Below are 22,237 nucleotides of genomic sequence, written 5' to 3'. Positions count from 1 at the left end.
TGTGCTGAAACAATTTTATTTGTTTTTTAGAAACCTTGAGTTTGAGGAACCCACGTCAAACAGATATTGGGTAGGAGCACTTGAAAATATAAAAAAGGAAGAAATATGGAAAAATATAAGACAAAGTCTAAAATGCCCAATTTTAGAGAACTTTGATTTTATGCTTGGCCACAACTGTGTTTTAAATGAAATGAGATTATTGAAGATGGGTTTTGTGAACAATGATATCTGTCAAATATGTGAAAAAGAAAAAGAAGGGATGAAACACATGTTCTTCTACTGTGAGAAATTAAGATGTTTGGAGGGGAGGTTGAAGAAAATAATAATTGGGTTTGGTGAAACAGAGGAATATGTTGGAAAAAACTGGGGGAAACTGTTCTTGTTTGGAGCTGTTGAAAAACACAAGAAAAACAATCAAGCAATTCAGCTGATTTTAGCAGTTGCAAGGCATACAGTGTGGGTAAGGAGAGCAATGGCAAGACAAAAGGGGAAAGTAATTAATATTTGTAATTTATTTAATATTAAATTATTGCGACTCTTGGAAACATTGTGTACCTATTTTAGTGAAAAAGGAGATTTGGAAGTTTTTATAAAAGTTTTTATCTCTACCAACCCTTTTATTGAATTGACATGGGAGGGGGTAGTTTTAAAACTGCCAAATTGTTCTTAATTTGCTTGGTTGTTTTTAAGTTGTGGCTTATATATTGATCCTGTTTTATTTGCACATGCACTTTAAAATTAATGGTTATTTAAAAAAAAAAAAAAAAAAAAAATCTCGTCTGATCTCGACAGCAAACCACGATCGGGCCTGGTCAGTACTTGGATGGGAGACCGCCTGGGAATACCAGGTGCTGTAAGCTTTTACCCTCATCTTTGTGCCCAGCACAGGGTGGTGCTGCTTCACCCATCGACGAGAGGAACTCAGAGAGTGCCATGGAGACAGGGACCAAAAGTCTGGATGCGTGGAAAGGAAAGACACGAGAAGGAGAGGGTGGTGCTGCTGTTGCTTCAGCCGTTTGCCCCCTTTCCGGCCAAAAACAGTCAAGACAAACCCCCACCAGAAGCCCGCAATGGTTTTTACTCTTTCTGTTCAGCCCTTTCAAAACGCCAATACGTTTCCTTTGTCCACACTGAATGAATCCAAAAAAGGAGAGGTTTAGAAAGTGTCAGCAAAAAAATGTCCCCATAAAGAAATTGTCTTTACAAAGATCAATAAAGCTAAAAATTTACAATATTCTCCTCTTCACAAAGACTACCAGGTTTTAGCGTCCGTCGCCATCATAGCTTTCATTTTTCAGGAATACTTCATTTGTATTTTTCTCTTGTTGATCAACTGTTGGTTGGTGAAGAAGCAGCAGCAGCAGCCTCTGCTGGTTGCACAGAAAAGTGTCAAAGCTTACAGCACCTGGTATTCCCAGGATGTCTCCAATCCAAGCACTGACCAGGCCCGACCCTGGTTTACTGCCGAGATCAAACGAGATCAGGAGTGTTCAGGGTGGTATGGCCGTAAGCCAGCATGTCTGTCCTTCTCTCCCTTTTTATAGATTCAGTGCCGCCGCATGTGAGCGGAAGAGGTTCCAAAGGAATCTCAAAGACTTTAAGGTCAGACACCCGATACGCTGACTGCACCAAACACAGAGGTTTGCAACATTACAGAGATAGAAGTCATTACAGGAGGGTAACAAAACGATGGTGTCACAACACATCTGAGGGTTACCTCCTGAAACTTTGCTTTCACCGTGGCCGTAAGCGTCCAACCGCCACATTCCCCCTCCTTCACACACTGAATATACGCAAAAACTGCTATTTCCAGCTTGGTTCTACGCTTTTGGTGAATTCCTTCCAGGCTGGTATGTTCATCTTGACTCTTTAAGACATTATTTAGATTGCTTTGTTTGTCCTTTGCCACTTTAATTACCGAGTGATTTAGATTGGACATATGGGAAAACATAGGAGGAAACCTGCTCTTCAGTGTGATTAAATCTATAAAGAGGGTGAATATGACAGTTGCACTTGCTTACGGCCATACCACCCTGAAAATGCCCGATCTCGTCTGATCTCGGAAACAAACCACGATCGGGCCTGGTCAGTACTTGGATGGGAGACCGCCTGGGAATACCAGGTGCTGTAAGCTTTTACCCTCATCTTTGTGCCCAGCAAAGGGTGGTGCTGCTTCACCCATCGACGAGAGGAACTCAGAGAGTGCCATGGAGACAGGGACCAAAAGTCTGGATGCGTGGAAAGGAAAGACACAAGAAGGAGAGGGTGGTGCTGCTGTTGCTTCAGCCGTTTGCCCCCTTTCTGGCCAAAAACAGTCAAGACAAACCCCCACCCGAAGCCCGCAAAGGTTTTTACTCTTTCTGTTCAGCCCTTTCAAAACGCCAATACGTTTCCTTTGTCCACACTGAATGAATCCAAAAAAGGAGAGGTTTAGAGAGTGTCAGCAAAAAAATGTGCCCATGAAGAAATTGTCTTTACAAAGATCAATAAAGGTGAAAAGTTACAATTTTCTCCTCTTCACAAAGACTCCCAGGTTTTAGCGTCCGTCGCCATCATAGCTTTCGTTTTTCAGGAATGAATTCATGAATCCTGATGCACTTTGGTCTACATTTCTTGAGCACTTTTTGCAGTGTTGACTTTGGAAGGTTTGACTTGTCTGTGTGCTTTTTGTGTATTCCTTTTATGTATGGAAGTCTGTCTGTAACTATTCAATGTACTGCTGCCCGTCTTGGCCAGGACGCTCTTGAAAAAGACATTCTTAATCTCAGTGAGGCTGTCCAGGTTCAATAAAGGTAAAATAAAATGACTAAATAAATAAAATTTGTATTTTTCTCTTGTTGATAAACTGTTGTTTGGTCAAGCAGCAGCAGCCTCTGCTGGTCACACAGAAAAGTGTCAAAGCTTACAGCACCTGGTATTCCCAGGATGTCTCCAATCCAAGTACTGATCAGGTCCGACCCTGGTTGGCTGCCGAGGTCAGACGAGAGCGGGCGTGTTCAGGGTGGCATGGCCGTAAGCCAGTGTGTCTGTCCTTCTCTCCCTTTTTATAGATTCAGTGCCGCCGCATGTGAGCGGAAGACGTTCCAAAGGAATCTCAAAGACTTTAAGGTCAGACACCCGATACGCTGACTGCACCAAACACAGAGGTTTGCAACATTACAGAGATAGAAGTCATTACAGGAGGGTAACAAAACGATGGTGTCACAACACATCTGAGGGTTACCTCCTGAAACTTTGCTTTCACCGTGGCCGTAAGCGTCCAACCGCCACATTCCCCCTCCTTCACACACTGAATATACGCACAAACTTCTATTTCCAGCTTGGTTCCACGCTTTTGGTGAATTCCCTCCAGGCTGGTATGTTCAGCTCGACTCTTTTAGACATTATTCAGATCACTTTGTCCTTTGCCACTTTAATACTGAGTGATTTAGATTTCACATATGGGAAAACACAGGGGGAAACCTGCTCTTCAGTGTGATTAAATCTATAAAGAGGGTAAATATGACAGCTGCACTTGCTTATGGCCATACCACCCTGAAAAAGCCCGATCTCGTCTGATCTCGGAAGCAAACCACGGTCGGGCCTGGTCAGTACTTGGATGGGAGACTGCCTGGGAATACCGGGTGCTGTAAGATTTTACCCTCTTCTTTGTGTCCAGCACAGGGTGCAGCTGCTTCACCCATCGACGAGAGGAAAAGATACATTTATTCCCTCCAAAACTCAGAGAGTGCCATGGAGACAGGGACCAAAAGTCTGGATGCGTGGAAAGGAAAGACACGAGAAGGAGAGGGTGGTGCTGCTGTCGCTTCAGCCGTTTGCCCCCTTTCCGGCCAAAATGTCAAGATAAACCCCCACCCGAAGCCCGCAAAGGTTTTTACTGTTTCTGTTAAGCCCTTTCAAAATGCCAGTATGTTTCCTTTTTCCACACTGAAATAATCCAAAAAAGGAGAGGTTTAGAGAGTGTCAGCAAAAAAATGTGCCCATGAAGAAATTGTCTTTACAAAGATCAATAAAGGTGAAAAGTTACAATTTTCTCCTCTTCACAAAGACTCCCAGGTTTTAGTGTCCGTCGCCATCATAGCTTGCGTTTATCAGGAATGAATTCATGAATCCTGACGCACTTTTCTCTACATTTCTTGAGCACTTTTTGCAGAGTTGACTTTGGAAGGTTTGACTTGTCTGTGTGCTTTTTGTGTATTCCTTTTATGTATGGAAGTCTGTCTGTAACTATTCAATGTACTGCTGCCCGTCTTGGCCAGGACGCTCTTGAAAAAGACATTCTTAATCTCAGTGAGGTTGTCAAGGTTCAATAAAGGTAAAATAAAATGACTAAATAAATAAAATTTGTATTTTTCTCTTGTTGATATACTGTTGGTTGGTCAAGCAGCAGCAGCAGAAGCAGCCTCTGCTGGTCACACAGAAAAGTGTCAAAGCTTACAGCACCTGGTATTCCCAGGATGTCTCCAATCCAAGTACTGACCAGGCCCGACCCTGGTTGGCTGCCGAGGTCAGACGAGAGCGGGCGTATTCAGGGTGGTATGGCCGTAAGCCAGCGTGTCAGTCCTTCTCTCCCTTTTTATAGATTCAGTGCCGCCGCATGTGAGCGGAAGACGTTCCAAAGGAATCTCAAAGACTTTAAGGTCAGACACCCGATACGCTGACTGCACCAAACACAGAGGTTTGCAACATTACAGAGATAGAAGTCATTACAGGAGGGTAACAAAACGATGGTGTCACAACACATCTGAGGGTTACCTCCTGAAACTTTGCTTTCCCCGTGGCCGTAAGCGTCCAACCGCCACATTCCCCCTCCTTCAGACACTGAATATATGCAAAAACTGCTATTTCCAGCTTGGTTCTACGCTTTTGGTGAATTCCTTCCAGGCTGGTATGTTCATCTTGACTCTTTAAGACATTATTTAGATCGCTTTGTTTGTCCTTTGCCACTTTAAATACCGAGTGATTTAGATTGCACATATGGGAAAACATAGGAGGAAACCTGCTCTTCAGTGTGATTAAATCTATAAAGAGGGTGACTATGACAGTTGCACTTGCTTACGGCCATACCACCCTGAAAACGCCTGATCTCGGAAGCAAACCACAGTCGGGCCTGGTCAGTACTTGGATGAGAAACCGCCTGGGAATACCAGGTGCTGTAAGCTTTTACCCTCATCTTTGTGCCCAGCACAGGGTGGTGCTGCTTCACCCATCGACGAGAGGAACTCAGAGAGTGCCATGGAGACAGGGACCAAAAGTCTGGATGCGTGGAAAGGAAAGACACGAGAAGGAGAGGGTGGTGCTGCTGTTGCTTCAGCCGTTTGCCCCCTTTCCGGCCAAAAACAGTCAAGACAAACCCCCACCCGAAGCCCGCAAAGGTTTTTACTCTTTCTGTTCACCCTTTCAAAACGCCAATACGTTTCCTTTGTCCACACTGAATGAATCCAAAAAAGGAGAGGTTTAGAAAGTGTCAGCAAAAAAATGTGCCCATGAAGAAATTGTCTTTACAAAGATCAATAAAGGTGAAAAGTTACAATTTTCTCCTCTTCACAAAGACTCCAAGGTTTTAGCGTCCGTCGCCATCATAGCTTTCGTTTTTCAGGAATGAATTCATGAATCCTGATGCACTTTGGTCTACATTTCTTGAGCACTTTTTGCAGTGTTGACTTTGGAAGGTTTGACTTGTCTGTGTGCTTTTTGTGTATTCCTTTTATGTATGGAAGTCTGTCTGTAACTATTCAATGTACTGCTGCCCGTCTTGGCCAGGACGCTCTTGAAAAAGACATTCTTAATCTCAGTGAGGTTGTCCAGGTTCAATAAAGGTAAAATAAAATGACTAAATAAATAAAAATTTGTATTTTTCTCTTGTTGATAAACTGTTGGTTGGTCAAGCAGCAGCAGCCTCTGCTGGTCACACAGAAAAGTGTCAAAGCTTACAGCACCTGGTATTCCCAGGATGTCTCCAATCCAAGTACTGACCAGGCCCTACCCTGGTTAGCTGCCGAGGTCAGAGAAGAGCGGGCGTGTTCAGGGTGGTATGGCCGTAAGCCAGTTTTTCTGTCCTTCTCTCCCTTTTTATAGATTAAGTGCCGCCGCATGTGAGCAGAAGATGTTCCAAAGGAATCTCAAAAACTTTAAGGTCTGACACCCGATACGCTGACTGCACCAAACACAGAGGTTTGCAACATTACAGAGATAGAAGTCATTACAGGAGGATAACAAAACAATGGTGTCAAAACACATCTTAGGGTTACCTACTAAAACTTTGATTTCGCCATAAGCGTCCAGCCGCCATGGTCCCCCTCCTTCAGACACTGAATATACGCACAAACTGCTATTTCCAGCTTGGTTCCACGCTTTTGGTGAATTCCTTCCAGGCTGGTATGTTCATCTCGACTCTTTTAGACATTATTCAGATCACTTTGTCCTTTGCCACTTTAATACTGAGTGATTTAGATTTCACATATGGGAAAACACAGGGGGAAACCTGCTCTTCAGTGTGATTAAATCTATAAAGAGGGTAAATATGACAGCTGCACTCGCTTATGGCTATACCACCCTGAAAACGCCCGATCTCGTCTGATCTCGGAAGCAAACCACGGTCGGGCCTGGTCAGTACTTTGATGGGAGACCACCTGGGAATACCGGGTGCTGTAAGCTTTTACCCTCTTCTTTGTGTCCAGCACAGGGTGCAGCTGCTTCACCCCTCGACGAGAGGAAAAGATACATTTATTCCCTCCAAAAGTCAGAGAGTGCCATGGAGACAGGGACCAAAAGTCTGGATGCGTGGAAAGGAAAGACACGAGAAAGAGAGGGTGGTGCTGCTGTCGCTTCAGCCGTTTGCCCCCTTTCCGGCCAAAATGTCAAGACAAACCCCCACCCGAAGCCCACAAAGGTTTTTACTCTTTCTTTTCAGCCCTTTCAAAACGCCAATACGTTTCCTTTGTCCACACTGAATGAATCCAAAAAAGGAGAGGTTTAGAAAGTGTCAGCAAAAAAATGTGCCCATAAAGAAATTGTCCTTACAAAGATCAATAAAGCTAAAAATTTACAATATTGTCCTCTTCACAAAGACTACCAGGTTTTAGCGTCCGTCGCCATCATAGCTTTCGTTTTTCAGGAATGACTTCATTTGTATTTTTCTCTTGTTTATCAACTGTTGGTTGGTGAAGAAGCAGCAGCAGCAGCCTCTGCTGGTCGCACAGAAAAGTGTCAAAGCTTACAGCATCTGGTATTCCCAGGATGTCTCCAATCCAAGTACTGACCAGGCCCGACACTGGTTTACTGCCGAGATCAAACGAGATCAGGAGTGTTCAGGGTGGTATGGCTGTAAGCCAGCGTGTCTGTCCTTCTCTCCCTTTTTATAGATTCAGTGCCGCCGCATGTGAGCGGAAGAGGTTCCAAAGGAATCTCAAAGACTTTAAGGTCTGACACCCGATACGCTGGCTGCACCAATCACAGAGGTTTGCAACATTACAGAGATAGAAGTCATTACAGGACGATAACAAAACGATGGTGTCACAACACATCTGAGGGTTACCTACTAAAACTTTGCTTTCGCCGTAAGCATCCAGCCGCCATGTTCCCCCTCTTTCAGACACTGAATATACGCACAAACTGCCATTTCCAGCTTGGTTCCACGCTTTTGGTGAATTCCTTCCAGGCTGGTATGTTCATCTTCACTCTTTTAGACATTATTCAGATTTACTTTGTCCTTTGCCACTTTAATACTGAGTGATTTAGATTTCTCATATGGGAAAACACAGGGGGAAACCTGCTCTTCAGTGTGACTAAATCTATAAAGAGGGTGAATATGACAGCTGCACTCGCTTACGGCCATACCACCCTGAAAACGCCCACATCTGTGGAGTTCTGAATGGAGTGATTGGCTGCAGGAGAGGAAGAAAGGCTTCCTCATTGTTTTGTTTAGTGATTTAGATTTTGTGTTTGGTTAGTTTATGTAGTTTTATTTTTCAGTTGTTTGTGATAAGCAAGCCCAGCGGTGTTTTTGCTGCACCGCTGGGAAGGTGAATTTAATTTTCTTTATTTCTCATCAATATGGATGAGAAAGGACAGCAGCAGCGTTTAACGCCAGAAAAAGAGTCATTAAAAATGAAAGAAATGAAGAATATGAAAAAGAACAACCTAATGAAGAGAACAGCGAATAGATGATTTCATGAGAATGTGAGTTTGAGTGACGTGGCAGTGGATGATCTGATGGAAATGAATATGACAAAGGCAAGTGGCAACGAATATGACAACGGATCTGCGAAAACAAATGAGAAGGAATCTGGAGAAGTTTTGGAAAATGAAGGAAATGATGACACAACAGGAACGGAGGATGAATTTACCGTGGTGGAAAGAAGAAAAAAGAAACTGAATCGGAGCATGAAAGTGAACGATGTAGTTAATGAGAAAGATGAACCTTTGAATTAGAACGGAAAAGTGCAAAGAGAAAACGGAATAGAAGATGAAAAAAATGTGAAAAATAATGACAATGTTGAAAGAAACAGAATGAGAGAAAGACATAAAGTGGATTACAACAGAGAATGGACTGTTCAGATTGAAAGTGAAGGAATCAACGGACTGAACGTAATGACACTGATAAAAGAAATTGAGAAGGTGGTCGGCTGTGGAGCGCTGTTGGCTCTGAGACCCAGACCGAACAGACAGTATGAGGCCACCCTCAACTCAGAACAAGCCTGTGAAAGAATAGAGGATGGAGTTACTTATGAAGGACACTATATTGAAGTTAAAAGGGTCCATAAATCAGAGGTTCTGGTCTCCTTTTTACATCTGCCTCTTGACGTCACAGACAAGGAGATCCTGGACCGGCTTGTTAGATGGGGGGTTTTCCCCATCCTCCCCATCAGAAGGAGGTTCTACCCAGGCACCAACATGGCTGACGGCACCAGATTCCTAAAAGTTAGATTCCCGTAGGAGGTGGTGTCGCTCCCGTACAGCGCCTGGTTCGATATGGCCGACGGATCCCAATATTATAGGGTAATCCACGATAAACAGGTTAAAATATGCCGCCTGTGCATGAGCCCAGGACATGTTTGAAGAGACTGTCCAATTTTTGCGTGCCGGGAGTGCCTACAGCAGGGCCATTACGCACGAGACTGTGACGCCGCCAAATGCCCTGACTGTGGAAGAGCCATGATCCGCTGTACGTGCCTGTCTTCAGACAGTGAGAGCGAGAGGGAGCATCAGGTGGAGGAGGAGGAGGTTCAGCAGACGGACAGTGACAGAGAAGGAGGATGTTTGGAGCCCCCCAGAACGACACGTCTGTGTCTGATCATGAGGTTGAGATGGACGTGGATCTCCCTTGTGGACAGCCCCAGATAGAGACGGTGGACCCCCCAGGGAGAAGTGACATGGGGGACAGGGAAGACGGAGGTGTGGATGAACTGGAGAAGGACACTGAGGATGTGACTGTAGGTGGGATGGGACAGAAAAGAAAAGAACCAGACCAACCAGAGGAAGAAGGACAGAGACATGGACAAACTGAGGTAAAAGATATGTGTGAAGGCTTAGAAAACAAAGAAAAAACTGTGGGGGCTCAAGAGGAAAAAGATCAACGGAAGGAAAAAAAGAAAAAAAAAGGTGATAAATTTAAATTTGGAAAAGGTTTTAAAGGAACAGGAAAAAAGGAGAGGGAGGAGGGTAGTAGAGTTCAGATGAGATAAAGGGATAATATGAAGTGCACGGGGACAAATCATGTACTGGGGGTTGCTTGTGGCTATTTATTTTATTTACTGTTTTAATGGGGTGGGGGTTTACTTCTATTAATTTAAGAGGAGGTGTAAATACAGGAAAAATTAACAGAATGATACTGGAAACAGAAAAGAGTGATATTGTACTGTTGCAAGAAACGAACTGGACTGATGTCGTAGCAGAAAGTATTAGGGGAAGGTTTGATGGGGAAATTTATTATAATAATAGTGATAAAAAGGCAAGGGGAGTTGCATTTATGGTGAAAAGGAATGTGTGTGACAAGGTAACTGAAATCTATAATGATAAAGAAGGAAAAATGTTAACTCTGTGTTTTGAAAAGGATAATGAAAAAGTGATTATGTGCAGTATACATGCTCCAAATAAAGACTCATAGAGTTAATTTTTTTAAACATCTGGGTTTTTTAATGGAGAAATGGGGTGAAATGTTTATAATGGGGGATTTTAACACTGTTTTAGAGAAAGAGGATGTCGGAGAAAATATGTGTTTTGGTGCTGACAGAGGGAGAACTGAGCTTAAAAGTTTAATGGGAAAATTTGATTTAGTAGATGTTTGGAGAGAAAGAAATATTGGTAAAAGAGAATATAGTAGAATACAAGTCGTGAAAGATGCAGTAAAACAAAGCAGAATTGACTTGGTGTTAATGAAAAAAGAAATATCAACATATGTTAAAAGCATACAATATAAAAGATGTGGTTTTAGTGACCATAATTATGTGTCTTTAAAAATGGATTTTAATGAAGTGGAAAGGGGACCTGGTTTATGGCACTTAAATACTGAAATATTAAAAGATAATTTATATAGAATGGAAATGGAAAATTTAATACGTGGTAGCTTGAATGAATTACATTTATATGAGAATTGTACGGGAGTGTGGTGGGATAATTTGAAATATGATATTAAAAAATACACAATTGCTTATTGTAAAAAGATGAGAAGGGCAAACTCAAAGTATGAAGAGGAAATTAGAAAGAAATTGAAGATAGAATTAGACAAAGTGAACTTGGGAGAAGAGAATGTTAATATGATATTGGAATTAGAAGAAAATTTAAAGAAAATAGAAGAGATTAAATGTGAAGGAGCTATGATCAGGAGCAGAGCAAATTATATGGTTGAAGGGGAAAGGTGCACAAGATTCTTTTATGATCTGGAAAAAAGTAGGCAAAAAGCAGAAGCAATTAGAAGTATTAAAGATGAACAGGGGAACAGTTTTAAAAATAAAGAAGATATTTTGAAGAGGGTCTTTATTTTTTATAGTAAATTATTTGCAAAAGAAGGGACAGCAGAAGAAGCTAAAACTTATTTATTAAAACATATTGAGACAGAAGTGAGGAAAATCGGAAAAAGTGTAACAAGGTCATTACAAATGAGGAAATTGATTGTGCTTTAGGAGATATGATAAATGGGAAGAGCCCTGGCCTTGATGGCTTGCCGTGTGAATTTTATAAGGCTTTTAGAACGGTTTTAATCCCTATTTTAAATATTGTTTACCAAGAAGCATGGTCAAAAGAGATTTTAAGTCCTTCAATGAAAAAAGGAGTGATTAAAATAATATACAAAAGGAAAGGAGATAGGGAGAAATTAGAAAACTTCAGACCGATAAGCCTTTTAAACTGTGATTATAAGATTTTAGCAAAGGTGTTGGCAAACAGACTGAAGCAGGTTTTACCCACAGTCATTCAAACCAATCAGGCATATGCTGTACTGGGTAGAGACATCTCAGACACAGTAAACAGTATAAGAGATAAAATATGGTTTATGGACAGAGAAAGAAAAATGGTTTTATAGTTAGCATAGACTTAGAGAAAGCTTTTGATAGGGTAGAGCATGATTTTTTATTTGATATTTTAGAGAAATTTAATTTTGGTGACAACTTTATCACATGTCTGAGATGTCTCTACTCAGATGCCAAGACTTGTATCAAGATAAATGGCTTTTTAATGGATTTTATCCCTTTATCTAGATCAATCAGGCAGGGATGTCCACTGTCTGCATTACTGTACACCTTGGTTGCTGAACCTCTCAGCTTGGCAATTAATGCAGACAGTGGAATTAAAGGAATCCAGGTAGAACGTTTTAGTGTTTTTAAACCAGAAACAAAAATTTATCAGTATGCCGATGACACAACACTTGTTTTAAAGGATGAGGTTAGTATTGAAAACAGCATGAAGATTTTAGATCTCTACTGCAAAGGCTCAGGGGCTAAAATGAATGTGGGTAAAACTGAATTCATGAGGGTAGGAGGAGGAGGAGCTTTGTCAAGGGCGTTACCCTTTAAGGAAGTTCAAAATTGTATGAAAATTCTGGGGGTTAGAGTAGGGCCTGATGAAAAGTTGACAACAAAGGAAACATGGGAGGAGATGATGAGCAAAGCAAAGAAAAGATTGACATTTTGGGGAAGGAGGAGCCTCACGCTCAAGGGAAAAGTTTTAGTGGTGAACTCACTGTTTTTGTCCAAAATATGGTACGTCCTCGGCTCAGTCTGTTAGCCAACAACCGTGGCCAATATTTTTAAACATTTAGTGGTGGATTTTATCTGGCACGGCAAGCCATCAAAGGTGAAATATAAGACTCTGATCGGGACAGTGGAGGAGGGGGGTCTGGGATTGCTTGACCCCATCCTACACTCAAAGAAATGGAAAACCCATGTAGTAATCCTTATGCAATGTATTTATGTTGAAAATATTTAATAAATTCATTTTTAGTGAAAAAAACAAGAGAGTTACATTACATTTAAATAATCATACAAGTCTTGGGAATATTCAATACTGTTTAATACAATTTAGTCAACGCAGTCACTTAAAAAATGAAGTTTGTCTCAAAGCGTTTGCCGTCCACCTGACACATGCGCACTGCGCACTGCTCAGCAGCCATTTCTGCACAATCATCACCTGTCTGCAAGGCCTGTTGTGGCGTGTGCTCCTGTGATTTTTCGTCGATTTTCTGGTAAGTACGGAGCTCCAGACACGACATGGTGGAAATAAAATTAAATATAGGCTACAATACACCTTTAAATTAGTCACGAGATAGTACTTCGTTCCTACAAAATGAGTTTAACATGTGTATAAAGTCGTTTTTCGTGGCCACGAGGCAGCTAGGTTCCTGGAACACCGGGTGAGAAAATCAAGCGCACCTCCTGGACAGGTAGGGAGCTAAATACCACTGGGAAGGTGTGCTCGATTTGCTTACCTAGTGGCCCAGGAACTACTATCTACGATCAGTATTAGTTACACACAGTGCGGCTTTTGAAAAAAGTTTTTATTTATGAAAATATATCAAGAATAACAGCATGCTTATATTTAAGCACCGAAAAGAACTTTTAGAAACGTTGTGACTTTGAGTTTGTGGACAAAACCGGTAGTGTTTTGCTGGAATGAAGACTGCATTTACTCTGAGCTCGGTTTTTACTGGCTAGCAGCTACCGTAGCAACAACTTGGTGCTAATACATAGCCTTGCATGCTCCAGATGACCTGTGCCGTCTGCGACGGGGGTCGTCTGGGGTAACTTCCCATCACACCCGCCGATAGTGGGGGACTAACGGGTCTGTTGTCCCGGGCTCATTGTGCGGGGCAGTGGGGGTCGCAGAACTGGGTGGGAGGGGCCCGCTGCCCCGGAATGGAGGGAAAGACTTGATACCGGTGATACAGAAGAGGGCTAGAGTCACAGTGGAGCGGGAGGGGAACCTAATTTTAGTAATTCTGAATTATGGCCAACACTGTCAGCTGACACTGCGGTTCATTGAATTTTGTAAAGTGTGCATGATTTTTTTTAATGCATGATTTGTAAGCGTAGTAATTAAGTGTTACTGAATGAATTCAGTTTTAGTAAAAGGATCATAGTTACACATTGATTTTATGCAAAATATATGTTAATTAGTTACTCTTTTTCTATTTCTCTAGGTTATGTGGAGATGCAAAGAGTGTTCGGCAACTGTATGTAAAAGGTACGAGCTACTGAAGCACTACAAATTAGCACATGGCCATTTTGGCCAGAGACACCCATACCTATGCACATATTATGAATGCCCATGCTCATTCAAAACATGGAATGTTTGGAATGCTGTCTTGTCTGCCTGTTTGTCTCCCTCCCTCTGTCTCTCTCTCTCTGTCTGTCTTCTTGTTACAAGATATTTGTCTCTATCTAACTGTTTGACGCTCTCTTTCTCTGTCTCACATTCTACTTGATTATGACTCATCTTATGTTTTCTGGTTACTGTCAAGAATATCACATCTGCAAACGGCAAAACATTGTCACTGGATTGTAACTAGGTTTTGAAAACTCTTAGTTGATGTCTAAATTTGTGTTATTACATTTTCCATTTCATTAATACCCTGTCTTTGTTTTTCATAGATTGAAAACAAGATGGCTGCAGTCATAAGAGTTGTGCTTGGAGAAGACAATGTAGTCGTTGTAGATCTTCCTAATGGAATACCACCTGAGCTTGAAGACCTTAAAGCAGAGATCAAAAGACAGCATGACTTGTTGGGAAATTTTAGACTGCAGTTCAGAGATGCAAAATTCGACAATGACTTTGTGAACTTGTCATCCACTTCCCTAAAAAAAGACAGGAGCACAGTGAAAGTAATTTACCTAACAAATGAGCCAGGTACTACCCCTCACAATGACCCCTCACCATGCCCCACACTTGGAGGACCATCAGGCCGTCTACTTCAACGATCAGATGATGCTTTGTCCTCAGCATCAGACACAGACATTCTTTCCTCTATATTTTTATAAGTTTGTAACCTGTTCTGGTGGCTCATTGTTGCCTAACACCTCGCTGATACACTTTATTTTTATAAGTTTGTAACCTGTTCTGATGGGTCATTGGTCCCCAACACCTCACTGTGCACTGTTTTAATGTTAATTTTTATAGTCAGACAGCCACAGAGGCAGACAGGCACTCAATCTAAGTACATAAGGCCTGTGTTTGGCACATGCCATTTTTCAGTTTGATTACATATGGCTATTTTCCACAGGCAGACACAGAGACACAGGCAGACAGAGACACAGAGTTAGACAGACATGGACAGACACAGAGACACAGGCAGACAGACAGAGACACAGGTAGAAAGACAGATGTACAAAAGCAGACAGATACACAGGCAGACATACATGCAGACAGAGACACAGAGTTAAACACAGGCAGATACAGTGTGTCTGTCTGCCCACACACAGGCAGACAGATACACAGGCAGACATACACGCAGACATACACAGAGACATGCAGACATACACAGACACATGCAGACATACACAGAGACAGGCAGATACAGTGTGTCTGTCTGAAATGATATATCATAAATTCAATGTGTTTAATTGATTCAATGTAATGATGTATACTAAATTAAACGTAACAATATTGAGTAAATTCAACATGTTTAATAAATTCAACATAATGATGTTTAGTAAATTAAACATAATGATATTTGGTAAATTTAATGTGTTTAATAAATTCAACATAATGATGTTTAGGCAATTAAACTTAACAGCATGTAGTAAATTCAGCGTGCTTAATAAATTCACCATAACAATATTTAGTCAATTAAACATAACAATATTTAGTAAATTCAGTATGTTTAATAAATTGAACATAATGATGTTTAGTAAATTTAACATAACGACATTTAGTAAATTCAACATGTCTATTAAATTCAATGAAATGATATATAGTAAATTCAATGTGTTTAATTGATTCAATGTAATGATGTATACTAAATTAAACGTAACAATATTGAGTAAATTCGACATGTTTAATAAATTCAACTTAACTGTGTAATGTAGCACTTAATTAAGACGGTTTGCTGAAATTTAGTCATCTAGTATTTTTAAAATTTAAATAAAAAAGTTTTGTGGGACCGGTTGACATTATCTTATTATCCATCCATCCATTCTCTTCCGCTTATCCGGGGCCGGGTCGCGGGGGTAACAGTCTAAGCAGGGATGCCCAGACTTCCCTCTCCCCAGACACCTCCTCCAGCTCTTCCGGGGGGATCCCGAGGCGTTCCCAGGCCAGCCGAGAGACATAGTCTCTCCAACGTGTCCTGGGTCTTCCCCGAGGTCTCCTCCCGGAGGGACATGCCCGGAACACCTCCCCAGGGAGGCGTCCAGGAGGCATCCGAAACAGATGCCCGAGCCACCTCAGCTGGCCCCTCTCGACGCGGAGGAGCAGCGGCTCTACTCCGAGCTCCTCCCTGGTGACTGAGCTCCTCACCCTATCCCTAAGGGTGCGCCCAGCCACCCGACGGAGGAAACTCATTTCGACCGCTTGTATCCGGGATCTTGTCCTTTCGGTCATGACCCAAAGCTCATGACCATAGGTGAGGGTAGGAACGTAGATTGACCGGTAAATCGAGAGCTTCGCCTCTCGGCTCAGCTCCTTCTTTACCACAACCGACCGGTACAGCGACTGCATCACTGCAGACGCTGCACCGATCCATCTGTCAATCTCACGCTCCATCCTTCCCTCACTCGTGAACAAGACCCCGAGATACTTAAACTCCTCCACTTGGGGCATTATCTTATTATTTAAATCCAATGTTCTGTTTTTTTGAGTGTAAGGCTGAAGGCCCGAAGAGTTAAAACGGTGAAGAATTTTTTGGGTAATGCTAAGAAGGAATGGAAAGAAACAATGCTGTATTACTTAAACAAAGTTGGTGGTCTGGGGTCTTCAGCCTTATGGATGGGGTTGAGAGATAATATGTTAACAGGCATCCCAGAGTTTTACAGAGAGGTTTTAAGGGCATGGGTCAGTTTTAAAGAAAGTTTGCACATAAATCCAGTGGGGAGGGAGGCGATTTTAAACCAACCACTGTTTTTAAATCCAAATTTGAAGATTGGCCGGGGTTTTGACTGGATGACTTGGTACAGAGCAGGTTTTAGGAAGATCAGAGATCTCTTTTATGAGATAAGGCTAGGGCTCTTACCATTTCAAGCTTTTATAGATGATTTGAAGGAAATAAAGGAAGATTTAGACAATGATAAAATTAAAAAAGACTTAGACACAATAATAAGTGCTATAACAAAGAAATGGAGAGAACAAATTGATAAGACAAATGAAAAAGATAAAACAGAGAATTTTGAAATTGTCTGTAAGGCAGGAAATCAAGTGTGGGACTTTTGTGTGCTGAAACAATTTTATTTGTTTTTTAGAAACCTTGAGTTTGAGGAACCCACATTAAACAGATATTGGGTAGGAGCACTTGAAAATATAAAAAAGGAAGAAATATGGAAAAATATAAGACAAAGTCTAAAATGTCCAATTTTAGAGAACTTTGATTTTATGCTTGGCCACAACTGTGTTTTAAATGAAATGAGATTATTTAAGATGGGTTTTGTGAACAGTGATATGTGTCAAATATGTGAAAAAGAAAAAGAAGGGATGAAACACATGTTCTTCTATTGTGAGAAATTAAGATGTTTGGAGGGGAGGTTGAAGAAAATATTAATTGGGTTTGGTGAAAAAGAGGAATATGTTGGGAAAAATTGGGGGGAAAAACTGCTCTTGTTTGGAGCTGTTGAAAAACACAAGAAAAACAATCAAGCAGTTCAGCTGATTTTGGCAGTTGCAAGGCATACAGTGTGGGTAAGGAGAGCAATGGCAAGACAAAAGGGGAAAGTAATTGATATTTGTAATTTATTTAATATTAAATTATTGCGACTCTTGGAAACATTGTATGCCTATTTTAGTGAAAAAGGAGATTTGGATGTTTTTATAAAATTTTTTATCTCTACCAACCCTTTTATTGAATTGACATGGGAGGGGGTAGTTTTAAAACTCCCAAATTGTTCTTAATTTGCTTGGTTGTTTTTAAGTTGTGGCTTATGTATTGATCCTGTTTTATTTGCATATGCACTTTAAAATTAATGGTTATTTTTCTACTTGTATTTTGTCAGTTTTCTTCTTTTGAAATGGATTGATGTAGATTATTTGATGGAAATGTAATATGTTTTTTGACTGAATGAATCAATTAAAAAAAAAAAAAAAAAAACATCTCGTCTGAACTCGAAAGCAAACCACGGTCGGGCCTGGTCAGTACTTGGATGGGAGACCGCCTGGGAATACCAGGTGCTTTGTGCCCAGCACAGGGTGCAGCTGCTTCACCCATTGACAAGAGGAAAAGATACATTTATTCCCTCCAAAACTCAGAGAGTGCCATGGAGACAGGGACCAAAAGTCTGGATGCGTGGAAAGGAAAGACACGAGAAGGAGAGGGTGGTGCTGCTGTCGCTTCAGCCGTTTGCCCCCTTTCCAGCCAAAAACAGTCAAGACAAACCAATGTCCGCAATGGTCTTTCCTGTTTCTGTTAAGCCCTTTCAAAATGCCAATACGTTTCCGTTGTCCACATTGAATGAATCCAAAAAAAGGAGAGGTTTAGAAAGTGTCAACAAAAAAAAAATGTGCCCATAAAGAAATTGTCCCCAACCCCTTCCCACCCCTGGCTCACAGAAATGCCCTTAAATTTGATCTAAACTGGGTAAACATTTGTAAACCAAATGACAGAAGTATAAACAGAATGGTGCGGTTATTGTACTACACCAGACCAATACGTCATTCGGTATCGTTTGGATTTGGGAGTCGTGCATACCTCCTCTGTAGCTCAACGCCTCGTTCTCTGGCCACTGGTTAACTAGTATCTTGGGTACTCTATAAAAGCCCCTTTTGACATCTTTGTCCTGTCGTAACAGCTGTGAACGGCACAGGTGCTAACCACTGTCCCTCTGTGCACTGGAGCAGCCATGAGTCATATGCTGCATTCTAGACAACCTGGAACTCATGTTTTTTCCAACCTTCTACCAGTGAAAAGGAATTGGAATGGCAGTCAAACCTGTAACTTCCCACCTGTGAACTTGTACTAGATCAATGTACTCCCAGTTCCGAGCTCTGACATCACGTAGCAATGGCGGCCCCCATGGATGCGGTGTTTCTGCAAATTGCTTATTGAAACAAGGTACTGCGCTGACATTAGGGGTGAAACGATCCCTCGAGTAATTTGAGTACCTCGATTACAAAAAATGATCAAGGAATATTTTTTGCCTTGAGGAATCGCTTATTTAATTGTAAAGCTCAAAGCACGGCATTTCGCACAAACTATTTAATGTGTCACAACGCGCTTACGTTACTCACGCCAAGGAAGTTGACGGAGGACGCAGAAGTGTTCAAATGAAGCAGCGAGAAGATGGAAGAGGCGAGCATAGACAGGCGAGTGAATACAGCAATGATGACCAAAGACAAAAAAAAAACACTATAAAAAAGACAGAAAACGTCAATAGTGTGGAAGCATTTCAGACTGAACAGCAAGGTGAACGCCATGACATGTATCCGTTGTAACACTACCCTTCCATACCACAACAGCAACATCTCCGATGTAGCATCTTCTCATAAAACATCTAGAATGGAGCGGAAGACCCGAGATAAAATAAAATTAATGTAGCGCAAATCCATGAGATTAACGTTAATGTACCTTACTAACGTACAGTAATGTTAGCCCTGCGGAGGGCTAGGTTTCTGTTAATTATGGCTACTGTCGAATGTGTGGCTAGATTATTATGATTATGACAAGCACAGATTTAGGCAGCGAGCCGTGATTTACACAGCTAATTTCCCTAAAGCACAGCCAAAATGGTGCACGGCTTGCTGAAAGCTTTCTCTGACCTTGTCATGGCCGAATTTTGGCAAAAATCCAACTACTTTTTGCTAAAATGAATCAAATCATCAGTTAACTGGACGTGTGTGTGTGTGTGTGTGTGGGGGGGGGGGGGGGGGGGTTATAGGTTATAAGACAGACAGATAAGGTGGGGGGGGGGCATTGCCTTAAATTCTCAAGAATATAGCAGAAGTGTGTTCTGCCTCTTATATGCCACAACACATCCCTGTTATGTCTAAATTGAAAATTCTGAAACTTACAGCTGCCAAAGTTCAGTTGCACATCAAAAAGGCAATGTTTATGCCTTTTTTAAAAATTGATTAATACATTATATGGTTGATATTTTCAAGAAATACTAAATTGAAAATAATTAAATTTTATTTATTTTTATTTGTATTTGCAATTGCCTCTCTGAAAATGTTTCTAGTCAAGAAAATACATTTTGTTGCGTATGCACAATATAAATGTAACAAATAAAACTGTTAATTATAGTTTTAAAAAAATACAAAGGAAACCAATTGGTCCTTCATTATTAAGTGAAATACCTTATTTCCTCTTGTGTATTTATAATTGCTCTTTAACCAAGCAAAAATAAGTTTTATCCGATTACTCGATTAATCGAAGGAATTTTCTTTAGAATACTTGAATACTAAAATATTTGATAGCTGCAGCCCTAGCTGACATTATTTATCTGCAAATGTTCTGCATAATCAGCAGCTACTCTAGCATTAGCTAGTTTTCAGTCCACTGAGTGCAAGAATAAATTAATACCAAATACATATCCAAATATACAAATAACATAACATAAAACATAGAACACCTTCTCTTGCCGTATGCACCGTTTTCACTCCTGTTTCTGCTGTTTCTCAGGCAGATTGGTGTGACTTGCCTGGAACGTTACAGAGTCTTGAGTCATGGTTTGAAGTCGTGACTTACAGGCTCAAAAAACGGCCTGGAACACTGCAATAGTTTACACAAAGCACACATAGCACAGTCAACCATGTATTTGTTTACCCCTCAACATGGCGGAGACTGACCTCGTGTCCCAGATGTGTGACGTCAGTGAATACCATCTATAGAGGGTATGCACATGACGTCACCGCTAGCGGAAGTCACCGCAGTTACGTCCACTGAGTGGCAGAAAGAGGGAGAGGAGTAGCGGCTTTGGCTTGAATACTGCGAAAACTTCAGAGCGATCTAAAAAATGGGAAAGAGCTGTTGTGCCATTGCTTGCACGAATAGATCTAAAAAGCACTCGGAGCTATCGTTTTATCAGCTACCTAAAGCCAAAGACAGAAGAAGCAGATAGATCGCTGCAATTCATAGAAATAACTGTAATCCAGGCAACGAAACCTGGATTTGTGGTTGCCATTTCCTGTCAGATAACGTTCATTTATGCTGTGTTCTTGCGTAAAATCATACCTTAAATTACATATGGTTTTGGCTAACGTTACTTCTTAGTAAAGCTCTTAATGTTAGCATCTGTCATTTAGTTCTATATTTCATAATTGAAACGTTTTTGTCTTCAATTGTGTGATTCTGAACCTTGTGCTCTACATGATCGTAAACTAGCTTAAACTGAGGCTAACCTAGTTTTCCAAATAAGGTGGTACTCTAGCACAAAGCTGTTGTAGCTGGGTTGTATCAAGTATTTGACGTTAACTCTACTTAAATCTCCACAGTACCAGTAGATCATCCACTCACTTGGGTCAATACTAAGGGTTCAACTCCAGTAAATCAGTAGTGAACTGTGAGCACTACTGCTGGGCCTTTACCTTGGCAATCACCGCCAAGAAAATACGTCTGCACTGACAGAAAACCTCAAAAACAATAGTATGTTGAACTGAAAGCACTCACCAGCTGTATTCCTCTAATTAACGATGATGAGGATGTCAACAACTCTGTCTTTTGGATGCTTCCAGCCTTTGCACTGTGAATTTTCCCAGCGTTGAAATCAGGTTCATATAAATGTCAGGATACGTGATTTCCCTCCACATATCAATGTTCGTAGACCACTTGTTGTTTGGTAGCTTGTATGGATCCATGTCGAGTCCAATTGTCTTTAATTTCATGTTCCACATTTTTCCCGGTCTCGCTGTAGTTACTTCTATACTCCGCCATGTTGAACTGGTTTGTTTTTTGCCACTCAGTCTGACTTAGAGGGGCGGGGCCCAGGGGGGAAGTGACGTATGTACATTCCCTCTATTCCCGGTAGCACGTGAAGGCAGCATAAGACTGTAACACAGGACTGTACATGACAGATTATCGAGACTCATTGCCGTCCTGGTCCGCTGAACTCTGGTCCTTCTGATCGGAGTCTGCGCAGAAAGGTCTGTCACGGTGTTGGGGAGGGGGGGGGGGGTCCGGAGGTGGACGTGAACGGGCCGGGTTTCACCGGGGCGGAGTTGAACCGACCACAGTAAGAACCAGACCCACCTTGTTAGTGTCTGATCACAGCCGGACCCGGTTCTCCAGTCGTGTCCCGGTGGTTCTGTTGGTCCGGATCCAGCCCCCACCCCCCCCGTTTGCGGCTGTGAATGGACTCGTCCGCGGTCTGCCAGTTAACCCAATGTAATTTTAAAAACAACTAATAACTCTACAAATATTGGTCGTATCAATAAGCTGTTTTCACCAGTCTGATCCTTGACCCAAAATGCATGAGTATTCCAAGAGGCCAAAGCTAACTATCCAGTTATTCACTTATAAAGCAGACACACAGACTTGCACACACAGCGGCTTTTTACAGAGGTTTTTATAATATAGATTTATTTGTAATATCCTTTTCCCCTTTTCTAATTGTGAATAATAATAATATGGCGCCCTCTGGAGGTCACTCTAACAAACAGCATCACCAAC

The 22,237-nt window shown here is 41.5% G+C and overlaps 4 non-coding genes and 5 pseudogenes across 4 annotated transcripts; 4 read left to right on the top strand and 5 right to left on the bottom strand.

The window, feature by feature from the left end:
• Positions 1-1,393: 1,393 nt before the first annotated feature.
• On the bottom strand, positions 1,394-1,512 carry LOC115417360 (5S ribosomal RNA). Its single transcript, XR_003935157.1, has one exon. It is a non-coding gene; the product is annotated as a 5S ribosomal RNA (ribosomal RNA).
• A 503-nt stretch (positions 1,513-2,015) lies between these two features.
• Positions 2,016-2,134, top strand: LOC115417347 (5S ribosomal RNA). Its single transcript, XR_003935144.1, has one exon. It is a non-coding gene; the product is annotated as a 5S ribosomal RNA (ribosomal RNA).
• Positions 2,135-2,899: 765 nt separating this feature from the next.
• LOC115417286 (uncharacterized) lies at positions 2,900-3,018 on the bottom strand (annotated as a pseudogene).
• A 498-nt stretch (positions 3,019-3,516) lies between these two features.
• Positions 3,517-3,635, top strand: LOC115417281 (uncharacterized; annotated as a pseudogene).
• Positions 3,636-4,431: 796 nt separating this feature from the next.
• On the bottom strand, positions 4,432-4,550 carry LOC115417358 (5S ribosomal RNA). Its single transcript, XR_003935155.1, has one exon. It is a non-coding gene; the product is annotated as a 5S ribosomal RNA (ribosomal RNA).
• Positions 4,551-5,053: 503 nt separating this feature from the next.
• Positions 5,054-5,162, top strand: LOC115417305 (uncharacterized; annotated as a pseudogene).
• A 765-nt stretch (positions 5,163-5,927) lies between these two features.
• On the bottom strand, positions 5,928-6,046 carry LOC115417372 (uncharacterized; annotated as a pseudogene).
• Positions 6,047-6,538: 492 nt separating this feature from the next.
• LOC115417333 (5S ribosomal RNA) lies at positions 6,539-6,657 on the top strand. The gene has a single exon (XR_003935131.1). It is a non-coding gene; the product is annotated as a 5S ribosomal RNA (ribosomal RNA).
• Positions 6,658-7,213: 556 nt separating this feature from the next.
• LOC115417279 (uncharacterized) lies at positions 7,214-7,332 on the bottom strand (annotated as a pseudogene).
• Positions 7,333-22,237: the final 14,905 nt, after the last annotated feature.

This window comes from Sphaeramia orbicularis, chromosome 3 (genome assembly GCF_902148855.1).
Source record: "Sphaeramia orbicularis chromosome 3, fSphaOr1.1, whole genome shotgun sequence".
Classification (NCBI taxonomy): Eukaryota; Metazoa; Chordata; class Actinopteri; order Kurtiformes; family Apogonidae; genus Sphaeramia; species Sphaeramia orbicularis.
This window is presented reverse-complemented; position numbering and strand designations above follow the sequence as displayed.